Source organism: Sphaerodactylus townsendi, linkage group LG14 (assembly GCF_021028975.2).
Source record: "Sphaerodactylus townsendi isolate TG3544 linkage group LG14, MPM_Stown_v2.3, whole genome shotgun sequence".
In the NCBI taxonomy this organism is placed as follows: Eukaryota; Metazoa; Chordata; class Lepidosauria; order Squamata; family Sphaerodactylidae; genus Sphaerodactylus; species Sphaerodactylus townsendi.
The window spans coordinates 20,483,287-20,499,666 of record NC_059438.1 but is presented as its reverse complement, the minus strand read 5'-3'; the positions used below and the strand labels follow the sequence as shown (position 1 = coordinate 20,499,666).

Genomic DNA, 16,380 nt, shown 5'->3' with positions numbered 1-16,380 from the left:
CTGTTTGCCTGGCGAACATGGCAGCTTTGCAGATGCTGAGCCCCTTCCCCAAATCTCCAGGAATTTTCAAGACATAGTTGGCAACCTACAAACTGGAGGGAACTGGACATTGAACTTCCAGGGAAGTTCCCTGGTGAGCTGCTGCTCTAGAGAGTTTAGCAGCAGCCAGGAATAAGAAGAACCAAGGACCTCAGGCTCCACTCTGCTGCGACATTTCAATGGCAACGAGAATGATTTAGCTTACTGTGATTCCGCACAGCATATTTATCACAATTTGCAATTGTTGTGAATGAAGTCATATTTATAACAATTGCAACTCCTTATGCATATGTTGTGCAGAACCTACCCAAGTGCCTCCTCTGGCTACCAGGTTACAGGAGGCGGCAATGGATAAGTTGATGCCCATAGTTGGCACTGCTGACTTGAGTGGGATGTGCAGTGCTGGTTTGTAACGCCACAGAAGCCGTTCAGGTTGACTTCCTCCTGGGCCATTTTAACTTCCCCTGCTGGGAAATAACCTTCTTCCTATTGTTGTTATGTAAATTATTATAATAATAATTATTAAGCTGCCAGTACACACAAGTGTAGAATTTTTATTGCCTCTGAGCATGCTCAAAATGGGATACTCGGATTGATAGCCAATGAATACCAGGATAGTCGTGGGTGAAAACTCTCAGGCAGTTGTATAATTAAAATATGGTTTCATTAAAGAATAAAAATAGTAAAACAAGAAATATATTTTAAGCAATGAACATACATACACAAAGCATATAAGTGCTGAGGAACTGAAAAGGGAGGAAGTTGGATAGGGCTTTGGGGATGGGTGATAGTAACCAGACTTGAAAGGACATCCAGGGAAAATAGCATTGAAGAGGAAATTGACCAGTGTTTCCAGGTGCAAAGAAAAGAGCCCCCACATAAGTGAGGGTATATGTGTCCAGAATGCACACACTATGAATGGCTAAAGGACCAACATGTATTTCCAAAAATGATCTCTGGGATGGTATGAAGTAAGCTGGCAGGAGAGCCAGAGACAAAGAATGGATTGCTTTTCCACGGTCCCAACAATAAGATAGGAGAGACTTGTTGAATTCTTCTCACGACCCAAGAAATTGCCTGGGCTATTCTCCTGAATACTGACTGATTGCAGGGATGGGTGCAGAAGGGACTAGTAAAGGTCTACTGAAAAAGTGCTGATTGAATCACCTTAGGGTGACACAATGGAGATAAGTTAGCCCCATTGTCCAGCCAGGCACACCTTGGAGTCAGGGGAAAAGTTTGCCAGCCAACCACTTTTCTACCTAGGCTTGACACACAAGATGGATCCCAAAACTCTCTGAGGGCATCCATTTTATGGGGATTAGCGTCGTGTTTTTATGCCTGTCTTTGGCCCTGTGCCTCTCTGGCAACCTTAGCAGGAGGAGGCGTCTGATTGCTTACAACCACGTCACAAAACAATCAATGTTAAGTCAGCATTAAGCAGCCTAAAATTATATCCATAAAACAGACTCTTGGGCTAAAAGACCATAAAAACAGCTTTTTAAAAAGTGGAATCATTCATTTAAGGCTTCTTCAGGATACTTCAATAAATACCTCTGTGGGAGAGAGTTTGAATTGACCTGCTGCTGCTGCTTTTTATTATTATTAGCAGAGCTCATTCATGTTTTTTTTAAGTGTTTTTTTTTAAAAAATGTGTGATGTGCAGTCTTTGAGCACGTACAGAGTGACACACTTCACTTGGTTTATTTATTGGGGGTGGGGGGAAGTATGTTGCCTTTCCAGAGAATTACTTGAGGCAGCTCACAGGCTTGAAGTTTTTTTTGTTTTTTAACAACCAAATCATAAAGAATAACCACCATAAAATTATCATTATTAAAACAAGCCAACACTATGCAACTTAAAATGATGTGCAGAAAACAAGCCCTCCAGCTAGAAGCAGACCATTAAAACAGTTTTTAAAAGATAAAACTCTTCAGTTAAAATCCCAGATAAAGAGAAATACTGCAGAATAACCCCATGCAGACAGCCAAAGACATCTAAAGGGAGTTCCTCAGACCAGTCGGGGTTATCTCTTTAAAAGCAATAAATTAGGTTCACCCACAGCTTCCCCATCTTTTCCGAGCATGATGTTCCTTGTTTTTATGTTGTTTCTGAATGGAATATCACCACTCCAAAAACTGCATATTATAGACCCTTCTGCTTGTTTTAAAGTGTATATTGTAGTACATTTTTTTCAATAGTGTAATAAATCAGATCCAGCTTCATTTCAGCATCTGTATTGCCTAATCTAATCAGCCAGATTTTCAACATTTTATGAGCCAATGATTGTAAAATCATTGCTTGCCTGGATTTTTGAGCAGTAATCTTTAAGCTATGGCCCCAAGCAGTAGTAATACAAATACCTAGAGAAAAATAGATTCTCCGTCAATTAACCCATTAATCTTCATTATTTATTCTTTTCTATTTTTAAAACCTTTCCTTGAAAAAAATTTATTAATGACCCTGCTATCTACTGGAGCTTTATTTTGCTCACTAGAAAACACAACTGAAATATTGTAATCACTTGTATATCGATTGTAGCAGAATCAATTCATGTTGCTGAATTATTTATGGGACAAAAACTCTTATGACCTGAACATTTCTCACACTCTAGTCTGCATTGGTTCACATAAGGTCAGTTTAAGAACATTAGTCGGCTGGAACAACTTTAATCTGTTTGATCTTTCGGCTGGAATCGGCTGGAACAACTTTGATCTGTTTTTAATACAACATCCTATTTCCATCAGCAGTTCAACATAGACCAACCAGGCATGATATTTTTCCCCCATTGTTTCCCCTATTGCATCGGATTTCACAAAATATAGTCAAAGATATTCTACTTCTATACAAAGAGGTTCAATTGAGCTGAAATGGCTAACAGCTACTGATTGTCTTATCTTCTATTAATATGTTGACATCAATATACTTAAAAGGATGTAATTCTGCTGAGGATAGCACTGGAAATCACCTAAAAGTAATGGCCATTGTCCCATCTTGTGGCAGTAAGTTCCATGTCAATTACACTTGTGTGGAAATGATCATGACTTCGGTCTATCATGAATTCACTGCCAGTCAGCTTAATCGGGTGATTAATACAGGGCAGTCCTAAGAACTCTTTTCTGGAAGCAGCCCCATTGAACAGAATGAATGAATGAATGAATGAATGAATGAATGAATGAATGAATGAATGAATGAATGAATGAATGAATGAATGAATGAAAAGTATAATTCTGAGTAGACCTTATTAGAATTGTCCTCTAAGATTCTGTATGCAGTTTCTCATGCCTCACATCTATTTTGCCACATGCATTCCAAATACACATTTACTGAATTAAAATAGTGGTACATTTTTCTCAATGGATTAACTACATACAGGATAATGCAGTTTCCGACATGGAAGTAGAGAACTCAAAGAACATGGTTGTGCATGGATCAACTACTGTTCAAATGTGTTATTTAGCAAATATATCGAGTTGCGTGAATTACTAATCATGCAAAAGCATACATATATTGCAGAAATAACAGGAATAACTCTCAAGTCTGTTCTCAGCATCTACATCACATGTGGCCAGAATTAAGATGGGCTATACCAGTGGTGGCGAACCTATGGCACGGGTGCCAGAGGTGGCACTCAGAGCCCTCTCTGTGGGCACGTGGAAACAGAGTTGCCCCCCCCCCCCACATGTAGGCTGGCCTGGGCTGCTGGGTTCGATTATTAGCATTAAACCTAGTTTTGGGGAAGCAGTGTAGGTAACCCTGTTAAGCGCTGTTAAACCCCACTGATTTTCATGCAAAGAACTAAAGCGCGATCCTTTACCTGGGAGTAAGCTTGGTTGCTGGCAATGGGGCTTGCTTCTGAGTAAACCCTCCTAGGGTCATGATTCACCTGTTGGAAGACTTGCATGATTGCTTCAAAGCAAAGCCACTGACTACCACCAAGCTTACTCCCGAGTAACGCACGCCTCAGAGCCAACTGTTTTTTCTAAACTAAAACCTCAGTATTCAGGTTAAATTGCCGTGTTGGCACTTTGTGATAAATAAGTGGGTTTTGGGGTTGCAATTTGGGCACTCGGTCTCGAAAAGGTTTGCCATCACTGGGCTATACTATGTAGCTTGTACTTTATATGTAATATTCATAGAATGGCCTTCATGCTGGAATTATTTTAGCAAGAATTTTAAATGCTAGTAATAAGGTTTTGTACTTTATTAGCTGCCTTTGAGAATGTATGCCATTCTTAATTCCATGCAGGGCAGGGCAGCTAAAACACTTAAAAAACTTATGAAGTGTGTCTGAGGTGGCCTAAAAGCCATTATGTGCACAGACCTCTTTGAAAATTATGTGCCATTTTTGCATATCCTTCCTGCATTACAGTTTTCAACATGGATATGGATTAAATATTTTCTATTCCTTGGGTCTAACAACTAAAAGAGAAAGTGCAATCAATAAATCAGAAAGAGTTTGAGACTAGGAAGGGCAGCCATGAATGACCTAGAAAATCTCTCTTTAGGTATAATAATGTGTCTCAGGTGACCAAGATCAAGGTAATTCATGCCATACTACTATTTCCCATTATCATGTATGGGTGTGAAAGTTGGACAAGGAAGAAAGCTGGTAGGAGGAATGTAGATTCATTTGAAATGTAAAGTTGGTGCAGAGTTTCACAGATACCATAAACTCCCCCACCCAAAAAACCCCCCAAATGTGGATTTTAAATCAAATCAAGCCTGAATTCTCCCTCGAAGCTAAAATAACTAAACAGAGGCTATCATATTTTGGTCACATTATAAGAAGACAAAAGTCACTGAAAATGGCCATAAAGCCAGGAAAAGTGGAACACAGCAGGACCGAAGGAAGACCCAACTTGAGGTAGATGGACTCACTAAAGGAAATCATCACCCTCAGTTTACAAAACCTGAACTGGCCTGTCAACCATAGGCCATTTGGGAGGTAACTAATTCATATATTGGTAGGAAACTGACAGACACATGGGTATAACATGAAAGAACATGGGTATAGCATGACAGTCGCCCAGATTTGTCAAAGTGTCCAAGGACAGCTCGGTAAACACTTAAGAGCAAGCAGGATTATAGACCTTCCAGCATTTTTTCAAAATAAAATTTGGAGCACCCCTAATCCTGTACCAAAGATCTCCAACTCCCACCCCAATTACGCAAGAAGGCTCTGCTGCACCTGCTGTATTGATTTTCTCTGCCGTAGCCTGCCTTGTGCTAACAAAGAGGGTATTTTTCTTTTGGTTGAATATCTATTGGAAGAATATAATGTGCTACAGTGTCTTATGAATAATTCAAAATCTTTCCTCATAGCTGCAGTGCATGAAAAATGGGAGAATTTACCAGGGACCAGGCTATAATAACCAAATTGTAGGAACTGCTAGAGTATTTGGGAAGACTCAGACTGGTGTTCACGGAGTGAATACTTTGAGGCCACATAAAGAAGACACTTGCATGTCTCCACAGTTGCTTCCTTCAAGCATTTTATGTTCATGTGATTTCAAATGCCAATTGTTCAAAGCACTTTTTTTAAAAAAAATGAGACAATACTCAAATTGCTGATATAGATTGGAGGCTTGGAAATTATTAACATTTCTGACAGTGTGCTAGTAATACATGTGACTAGCATTTTTATAGGGCGCGAGGGGGAGGTTGGGGATTTTCAGCCGCCGGTGTGGGAGGGGGCCTCATTGGCACCAGCCCCCTCCGTTCGCAGCCTGGGGGTCCACCTGGATTCGTCTCTTTCAATGGAGACCCAGGTGGCCCATACAACCCAGGTTGCGTTTTTCCACCTCCGTCAGGCCCGATGGCTGGCCCCCTTCCTCTCCCAAGCGGACCTGGCCACTGTGATCCACGCAACGGTCACCTCCAGGCTAGACTATTGTAATTCACTCTACGCTGGCCTGCCCTTGCGCCTGATTCGGAAGTTAAAGCTGGTCCCGCATGCGGTGGCGCGTTTACTTACAGGAGGTGCCTACCATGACCATATTCAGTTTCCTCTGTAATTCGCCAGCTGCACTGGCTTCCAGTGGAATTCCAAATCATCCACAAGGTATGGGTGTTAACCTTTAAGGCCTTGTGTGGCCTGGGACTCCTCCCTGTGACCAAGCGGGACCAAAAGCATCACCCCCCATATGTTCCTACACGGCCTCTGCGTTTAGCAGAGGCCAATTTGCTGGTGGTTCCCAGCCCCTCAATGACACGGCTGGCCTCCACCCGGGCCAGGGCTTTTACGGCCCTGGTGGAACACTCTTCCTCCAGCTGTCCGGGCCCTGCGGGATCTTGGAGAGTTCCGCAGGGCCTGTAAGACCGAGTTGTTCCACCAGGCTTTTGGGGAGGCCAGCTGTTGAGGGTGAGCGCCCTCTTTGTCTTTCCCTTTTAACATCTTGGGAGCTGTAATTAGATCTACCGCCCCCTCTCTAGGAGGGGTTTTTATTGTTAGTTTTAAATCCTGGACGCCAAGTGGAATGCTGTAGTTTCATGTTTTAAATATGTATATTTATACTGATTATTTATTGTTATTATTGTTTCTGGAATATTATTTTGTTGTTCACCGCCCAGAGCCCTCAGGGGATGGGGCGGTATACAAATGTAATTATAAATAAATAAATAAATAAATAAATAGTTAAAACTACTAACCTTCAGCAGTACATTTTCTTCTACACAATGGCACAATGAAGAAGAACTTTTAACCCCACAGAACAACAGGGTTGTGGCAATAAACAAACACTGATTTTCAGTGCAATTGTAACTAGACTTATCTCCTCCTAATGAAACCAATGGACTTACAAGGGTGTAAGTCTATTTAGGAGTGTAGTGATGGATCTTTTTCACCTGCAAACATGAATTGCTTCTTCGCTGTTTTATTAGACTTTCCCCCACAAAGGCTCTAACTAATCTTGGTGGAATTCATACCAGCTTAAACTCTTATTGAATTCATTTTCCCAGGATTCATGAGGATATTTTCATCATAACTTCCCTATTTTTCCTCATTAAATCTGTATTCCAGGAAACGTTAGCATATATTACTTTTTAGATATAAAGGACAAATCTGCAAGAACATATCCATTTTCAGCCGTGAATAGCAAGCAAGCGATTGATCACTGTATGGTCACAGGCATTTATATACCATCGCTGATTACCGTGTTGGAAAAGACTGCCATATGAAAAATGCATTATCTGAAGTCAATGTGTGAGGCCCGGTTGATGCACAGCCAGAGAATGAGGTGGTAGAAGTAGAATGCACTTTTTTGGATCACAAGTAATTTATTCCAGCTTTGAATGTTCTATCACATGAAAATATCTCCATGTGAACACAAAACAAGCACAGCAGGGGGAGAAAGCAGCTAACCTATCCCCTCTGTCTTTGCTTGCTAGGCTGTATGTATGCATGTGTTAAGTTTGCAGGTTGTTTTTCCACACAGGGGAGCATCCTAAAATATGAATTTCCATGGTCGTCAACTTGGAGTCTGAACTGGAGCAGACCTGTGTACTTGGAACAGCCACCATTTCCCCACCCTATTCTAAATCAGGTTAGACTACTCTGGAGTAAACGGTTTAACAATGGCAGTCAGATTTCATAACAGCTAAAGAATTGGTGCTTTTTCAAAAACAGACAATGCCCATCAACTATAGCATGTTCCCTCTATTGCAAATCACTGGAGTTCAGTTGAAATACCACAGTCACCAGTTATATTGTGAAATTTCAACTTTGTCCTTAGTCATTTCCACCATTTGCCTAGAAATTGTGAGGCTATTTTTAAGGAGAAGAGTTAGCTTCTATAACCTGCTTTAAACCTCCTTTAAGGAGTCTCAGGTTGTGGCTTACAATCACCTTCTCTTCCCTTCCCCACAACAGGTCCCTTGTGAGGTTAGTTGTGAGGCTGGGAGAGTTCAGAGAGAACTGCGACTGACCCAAGATCGCCCAGACGTCTGCATATGGAGTAGTGAGGAAACAAGCCTGATTCCCCAGATCAGAGTTTGCTGCTAATGTGGAAGAGTGAGAAATCAAACCTGGTTCTCCAGATTAGAGTCCACCACTCTTAACCACACTGACTTAAAGTGCTCCTTGTGATAAACTGTTCTGAATACTTCCACCACAGGGCTCAATCTGAGCCACGCTTCAGTTTGTGTTCAAAGTTTAACCTTACAATACATGACATAGGACTAGTGACTTTATTCCTGTCATCAATAAAATATTCTACTTAGCAAGAATTAAGGAGAAGGAGTTCTGGATCAGACAGACTGGAATGCAGCCATCTCTTTTTGCAGACATTAAATACTGTTCCACCACCAAGCCAAATATCTATAAGACAGCAGACCACATTTAGATTAGCAATTATTTTAGGGCAATTGCTTAGGGGGGGAAATCATTTCACCCTTGAAAGGTCTCAGAAGCCTTCATTAATTGCCAGCAAGGTAGCACAAATCAATCCTTTAACTTCTTGTAAAAAGCACATTATTGTTAAGCTCATCACTATACGTTTTGCTGGTCTGTTTAGATTCTCAGCGACCTGAAGGCTCTGGGTCACAGCTGGATAGTTTGCAGAGGAGCTCATTACCATAAAGTTGCTTAACTCTTTGATCTTTGGCTATGCCTTTGCTGGTGGTGAATGCTTTGGGACAAGTAATTTGGATCACTGATAATTGCAAACCCAGTCTGTGAGGGGTTTGCAGCGTTGCGCAAAACAGCAGATTATCCTTATGGCAAATGAGTCAAAAGACCTTGTTTATCACAAGCAGGAAGCAGCTGCCAGGAAAGAGAACAAAAATAATGTGTGACACACACCACAAGCAAGACAGTCATGCCCAACCGTGTTTGGGCCTCAAATACATTCCTCTTCCCTCTCCCACTCATGAGGCTGATTAACCTGACAACCCATGCTGGTCTCTGACATGAAGTGTAGGTCCCAATTAGACAAGACAGTGGGAGATCTGTGATAGGACCCTCGTTTTGAAATTCAAAACAGCTACAGGAAGTCGACAGAATCAGAATTCAGATATTGAGTGAGAAATTGTAACAATTCCTTTCTGTACTGTCTTCCTGAACTAAAAAAGCCCTGCTCTGTCAGGGAGAAAGGTTTGTTTCCCCCCATCCTCTGGGCTGATTCAAGAAGAGTGATTCAGGTGAAATGGTTAAGCACCACTTTTCCCAAATGTGACCTGGTCTCCCACCTGCCATTCACACCTGCTTTGAACTTTGAAAAAAGCTGTGACAGATTCAACCATTGTGGCTTTCCTCCTGGTTTAGTTTGCCCTTAATATCTTAGAGCAGCCCTGCCCCCCCCCCCCAAAATTGTTGAGCCTAGGAATGCTTGGGATGTTGAGAAAATACAGTAGACACCACCACAATATGGCTGCGGTTGTGGTGGCAGTGAGAGTCATCTCAATATGGCTGCCACGGGAGGGTGCAGTCATCCACAAAATGGCTGCCATAGAGGTTTGGCCAACCTCAACATTGCTTCCATGGGAAACGGAATAATCTCTGCTTTGGAGAAGAGGCACTGTTCAGTTAGATTTCAAAAAAAGGAGATAACAAGAATTTGAATCAGTTGGAGGGTTCATGATTTACCCTGGTCGGGCTTAGCACTCTTGTAGCTAGTCAGTTTTTAGAGAAGGACCGGAAACTTCCTGGTTGTTGTTGTTGTGTATTTTTTTCCCTATTCAAGACACTTTGGATTTACACCTAAAACTCAATAAGTCAGTGGACACACAGAAATGTGTCTTTGGATATTACACTGGGGGATAACTCCCTTAGAACCACACAGCACTGGTTATAGTGCAACTAGGTTGTGCATTCATGCCTCCATAGGCAATAGTACCAGAGGCATTTGGGCCAAGTTTTCTAAATATTCCTCTCTCCAGATAAACAATACATACAACTTGGTCTATCCTCTGTTGCCCTTTCCTGTTACTCAGACTGCCTCAGAAGCACCCAAGGATCACTTATGTGTACCTGTGATGAAAAAGTCAAGAACCAAGCACCAAAACCCATTGCTTCGCTGCCATTATTTCTTCTGACAGCCGATTTATTTTACTGTTAAAATGCTTTTGTTACTAGCTTGTTTCAAGAACTGTAATATGACAATATGAAGTGGCTCTGGTCTACTTTAAAGAGACTGTTATTTATTGCTGTCTAGGTCCGTTTCCAACCATTTAATAGTTGATAAAATACATATGGTTTAATTTATTTTTTTTATTACAAATCCCTTCTCCCCCAGAGCTATGTAAGCAATGGTAGAGGCCAAACTGTGAGGCTTTGGATGTATGGATTTAAGTATAGATAGGCAGACGTGGATTCTTTGGGGAGGTTGGGTGGGAAAGACTTAAGTCTATTGGTGGTACCCTTACCTTCCTCTCCCATTTCTATTCCCCTTCCACACAGAGAGAAGGCAGGCATGAGAGGGCAGTTACCAAAGTGATGCTTTGATTCCATGGCAGATGAGCAAGAGGGCAGGAAGGTAAGCACTGGTTTGCTCTGAGTTGCCCTGAGCTGTCACTTCCATTCCATTGCTCACCCTTCCTGGGTGAACAACCAAGGAGCAGTTACTGACTAATCTGGGCCGCAGCTTGTTTCCCACTGGCTTATTTTTCTTTCCTTTAACTGCTGCTGCACTGAATGTAGTTGAGCACAGCTGGGACTGGACAATAGGGTGCCTGGGGGAAGTCCGTGGCATGCTCCTCCCCCTCAGTGAGCAGCGGGTGGGCAGGCAAGTATGGTGGGCAGTCTCCCACAACCTCTCAGGCTGGGACAGCACAGGCAGGGGGCAGTCTGGCATGCCGGCTGCCATATTTCCCGACCTCTCCTGTCCCAGCCCAAAAGGGCTCAGACAGGAGGGGGAACAATCTGGCATATCGGGCTAAGAAGCTGGAATGCAAGATCGCACCTGCTGCTGCTCTCCCTTGCCTCTCCTGTCCCAGCTCGAAAGGGCTCAGAAAGGAGAGGTGAGAGACAGCTGGCCAGGGACTGGCAGGAGGCGGGGGTCCAAATGCACCCCCCACATAACCCAGGCTAGGCATATGAAGCCTGGGTCTTCTGCCCCCACTCCCCCTCCCCAGCTATGCCAGTGCCTGTGATATCATTAGTGATCAACAGCAGATCTCCTCTGTATAGTCTTCTTTTGTTAGCCTGGCAATATTCCTGGACTTTTTCAGAATCAGATATCCATTGGGCAGGCAACTGGTACAAAATGGTTGCCAAAACAGTGTTGTTATTTCAAGAAGATACTTTCCCAAGGAAGCTGACGTTCAAACAAGTTATGTGTTTAGTACAGTTAAAAATGTCACTAACAGTTAAAAATGTCACTAACAGGTTAAAAATGTCACTAACAGGTGTGATATATTAAATTTTTTCGTGGGTTGGTAATACTTGCAGTATAAAGTTGTAATATTCTTCTGGCAAGGGACCTTTCTGCTATAGTAAAGTACTACGTGCCCTGGCAAGTATTTGGATGGGAGACCTCCATCGAATACCAGGGTCATGACGCGGAGATGAGCAATACCAAGTCACCTCCAAATGTCTCTTGCCTTGAAAACTCCATGGGGTCATCATAAGTCAGATGTGACGATAGCAAAAAAGAAAAAAGGAAAAGCAATATGTATACAGATGGCAAATGAATAATAAATAGTGACAATTTAACCTCAGTTCCTGAACTCTTTGTGACTGTTTATTTATAGCTTGCATTTCTGTCTATTTTAGAAACTGATTGCTGATTGTGCTCCAATGTTTCTATAATTATCACACTGCAATATTTCAGTTTTGACATTTTTCTGCAATATTTTTCCATGAAACCACTTAGTTCTATGTAAACACTCCTGCATGTTTTGCTTTCTTAAGTGGCATATCTATAAACCATTTGACCTCAAAGGAATCCTTGAAATTGCACACTGTTTCATTCAGCCAAATACAATAACTATTAGCAGCAATTTGTATCCTATGTTTCTCTCTCTTTGTTCTTGGTGCACATTCACAAGCAATTGATCTTTGGCTCCTTAGCAAAGAAAATTAAAGTCCACTTGGAAAATGCTTGCAAGGCCATTCTTAATATGCCAAAACAGTGATTTGCTTTGCAAAACTTGAACATTTTTTTCTATAAAGACGATCCACAGGAGGGCAAAGGCTTCATGTGTCAATATTATTCTTCACAAGATACCTGTGGGTTTTTCAAAAGCAACCTCCCACATTTTGTGCGGTGCTCATAATCCCTATTGTTAGCACGTAGAAAAACCACTGCTTTCTTAGCAGTTGAACAATTATTTACCTGGATTAAACAAAAAATGTATTTGTGACGTCTGACTTTGTACAGGAGGACCTTGCTAACATGGACTTGACCTTTCAGGAAGATAGCCTTCCTACATCTGAATGGATCTGGGCATGTTCTAACAAGATTTCAAAGTTATCCTATCCATTAAAAAGGAGGTTCTTCCATCTAACAGCTAAAATGTGAAAGCTTTAAACATTCTTTCCAGTGGGAATAGGTTTCCTGAAAGTACAGTAATGCAGTTGGAGATAATTACATCTACTTGCTTGCTGCAATGTCCACATTTTCTCTTTGCAACTCTCTGTGAATGGTGCATTTCAAGAAAGCAACCTCATTCATTAGGAATGTAAAATGCATCGAGCTGTGTGTGCAAATGATCTCACCAATTACGACCACCCTGGCCCTGCCCCAAACACTCACCATCCCAATAAAGTAGTAGATTTTGGTCGAATCCCCACTACCATCTTAGCCAGGTTTCAGAACACAAACTAACCAGGTTTGAGGGACGACCTCCCCAGTCGAATCCCCACTATCTTCTTAGCCAGGTTTCAGAACACAAACAACCTCAAACCTGGTTAGTTTGTGTTCTGAAACCTGGCTTAGACGGTAGTGGGGATTCGACCGGGGAGGTAGTCCCTCAAACCTGGTTAGTTTGTGTTCTGAAACCTGGCTAAGACAGTAGTGGGGATTCGACCAGTGATGGTTTTGATTTTGGAAGACCCTAGTTCAAATACTGGATGGTTCAGGCTAGCCCGATCTCATCTGATTTCAGGAGTTAACCGGGGTTGTGGCTGGTTAGTACTTGGACAGGAGACCACCAAGGAAGTCCAGAGTAATTATAGAGGCAAGCAATGGGGAACCATCACTGAATGTTGCCTTGAAAACTCCATGGGGCTGCCAGAAGCCTGCTGCAACTAGATGGTACTATCCATCATCAGAGTCAAATGCTTGCACAAATGTTTAGCTGATGTGATGAGCCAATCTGTCAAGACCCACACAGAACCACACACTATCGCTCTCTTTCAACCTTATGTGCAGAGCAGGATTATTGTGGAAATATAGTAGGATCATTCCATGCACAATATACCTTGGCCAGATTCTCTTGATATTAAAAAAAAAATCCTTAGTAATTTTCTTCCATAATTGGCAGGAAAGACGGTTGGAATATTGCACTAAAACTCAGTATTGTTACTCTATGGAGTAACTTCAGCAGGCTACCTTACTCCCAGGCAAGAGAAAGGAAAGAGGCAAGAGGCTGAATTAATTAATAAATTTTATTCAGATCAACAAAGGTTCTGGAAGCAAAAGGGAAGAACTGGACAGAGAAAGTTAGCCTTTTTTTATAAGCTAAAAACACACAAAATGCATCTCTATTCATAACAGAACCATGAATCTCACATATGTCATGACGAAACTATACACGTCTCTATAACACTTCCAATGAACCATCTAAAATTTCTCTTCCATTCTGTCCATCCCGACCTTATGCAATATATCATTTTTGGGAGTGCTGCTAGATCTCAGTAGTTCTTTGAAGTTCTGGGGCTAATTCAAGGAGTCTTCAGGCAGGTTCCCAATTCTCCTGCATAATTAGGCTTAAAAAAAACACTATGTGAAGCTTATCAGCATTCAAAGCTACAAAGAACACAGTTCTTTCTATTCATTCATAATCAAGAAATAATAATAATAATAATACAAATTCCATACACATGTATATTGATCACACAATACATGCCCAGACTATTCTCTAAAACCATTTTAATTCTAATCCTTAACCTATTTAAGCAAACTTTAACCCATCTCCAGCCAATTCACGAGCTCTCTTAATCATTACCTCAGACCTTGTTATAAGAAACTAACAGCTTGCATCTGGTATTCTAATCTCCTTTTCTTAGGCTCATTCCGCACATGCAGAATAATGCACTTTCAAACTGCTTTCAGTGCTCTTTGAAGCTGTGCGGAATAGCAAAATCCACTTGCAAACAGTTGTGAAAGTGGTTTGAAAATGAATTATTTTGCGTGTGCGGAAGGGGGTCTTAGAGAAGTTATCTATCAGATAGAAGCAGAACAGTGTTCATCAAAACTTATTCATCCCGGGTCCTTTAATGAGCTTAGTTTCCGTATAGTATACTTTTTCGCTTGGCCTGATTTAAAGCTAGTAAAACTTTGGTCAAACCACAAGGGCTTCTGGGCCATGTTTTACTTCCGTTACTGCAGCATCACCTTATTAAATGGATTGTTTTCCTTGCTAAAACAACAATATATCGTCAAAGGTTTTCATGGCTGGAATCAATTGGCTGTTTTGGGTTTTCCGAGCTGTGTGGCCGTGGCCTGGCAGTTTTTGCTTTTAACATTTTACCCGCGTCTATGGCTGGCATCTTCAGCGGAGTGTTAACAGTGAGACTCAGAGAAATATATCTCACCGAGACATGCCTCTGAAGATGCCAGCCACAGATGTGGGTGAAATGTTATGAGCAAAAACTACCAGATCATAGCCACACACCCCAGAAAACTCACAGCAGCCAGTAAATCAACATGGGTAGGTAGGTAGGTAGGTAGGTAGGTAGGTAGGTAGGTAGGTAGGTATTTGATTGCTTGCTTATTCATTCATTCATTCATTCATTCATTCATTCATTCATTCATTTATATCTTCAATTTCTATACCTCCCAGGTAGGGCTCCGGGCGGTGAACAACATAGTTCAAAACATTAAACAGGAGCAAATCATACAATACATAGGCTCCATCCTATTAACCACCAATAAAACATCTTAAAATGCATATAAACAGCGGATAACAATCAATAAATAAACAATAGGCGTCCAAAACCCTAATTAAAACCTACCCCAAAGAGGGGGACGGCAGGCCCCTCAATATGAGGGGCTCTGATGTAACAATGCCAAGGCAAGAGCAGTGAGGGGGCACCATATCAGCGGCTGGGCACTCCAAAGGCCCGGTGGAACAACACGTGTGACATTATGTAAAATTTAAGTGTAATTGACAATTACACTGGCCATTCATAATAGCAGTAACTATGACAACACAACCACCTTAATTTTGCTAAACTGATTAATACTCACCATGGCCGAGAAATTCAAACCTTAGGGAATGCAATCTGCTTTCTGGATGGAGTCTGATGCAGCAGTTTCACAAACTACCCTATCACAAATATGACAAGAGAAAATCCTCCCCCCACCCCTCGCAAAACATGAATGAGTAGCACCATTGTAGATACATTTTTTTCTGTTTGAGGTCTGCAATTATTAAAACATTTCTGAACGATGATGGAGCTGGGGATGGCACTACTAAAGGATCGGGTAGGTTACCTGCCCATGCACCTAGGGGCAACAAGAAAAAGCACCTTGAGACCGGGAAGTCTTTGCGAGCGAAAAGGAGAGGGTGGGGGCACAAAAGCGACGCTCACTTTTGGATGCAAAACAGAAGCCACTCTTCCCGAGGCACCGCTGGGATTCGAACCCAGGATCTCCTGTTTACTAGACAGGCGCTTTAACCAACTAAGCCACGGCGCCAGCCGCTGGAGTGAGCAGCAGAACAGCCTTCCTCTAGCTCAGCTAGCCTCCTCAGTGATGATTTCTTCCTTCCTTTCCTCCATATTCCCGCCGCTCGAAGGCGGAAGAAGGGGAAAGGACCCACATCTCCCCGTAGAACCCGCAGAGGGGTCCCGGAGCCCCGAAAGGCTCCTCTTCTTGCGGGCTGCAAAAATGCACGACAGCTTCTCACTTTGCAATCGCTCCATGGGTCGCACGGATCGCCCTTTATCTCCGTTTGTAGAATAGGTTATTTTCTGCGCTCCCCCCCCCCCTTCCCCCCGGCTTCTAGTTTAAAACAATGCCACGGATTAATTTGCAGGATGCATTCTTTCTGTTGCAAGGCGCCGAGCAATTGAACCGGAAGGTCCCGCGTGCAGCTGAGATCTTCCAGGGGCGCACCAAGCACGCACAAACCTCTTTGAGGATCTGGACCTTTGCATACTAATAGCGCTACATCGTGAAGATTATTGCACAGCCCCACGATGCCCCTCCCCCCTACCGGCTTAACTCCTCATTTTCA

General features: G+C 42.3%; 1 non-coding gene across 1 annotated transcript; it reads right to left on the bottom strand.

Moving 5' to 3' along the window:
• Positions 1–15,765: 15,765 nt before the first annotated feature.
• TRNAT-AGU lies at positions 15,766–15,839 on the bottom strand. Its single transcript has one exon. It is a non-coding gene; the product is annotated as a tRNA-Thr (tRNA).
• Positions 15,840–16,380: the final 541 nt, after the last annotated feature.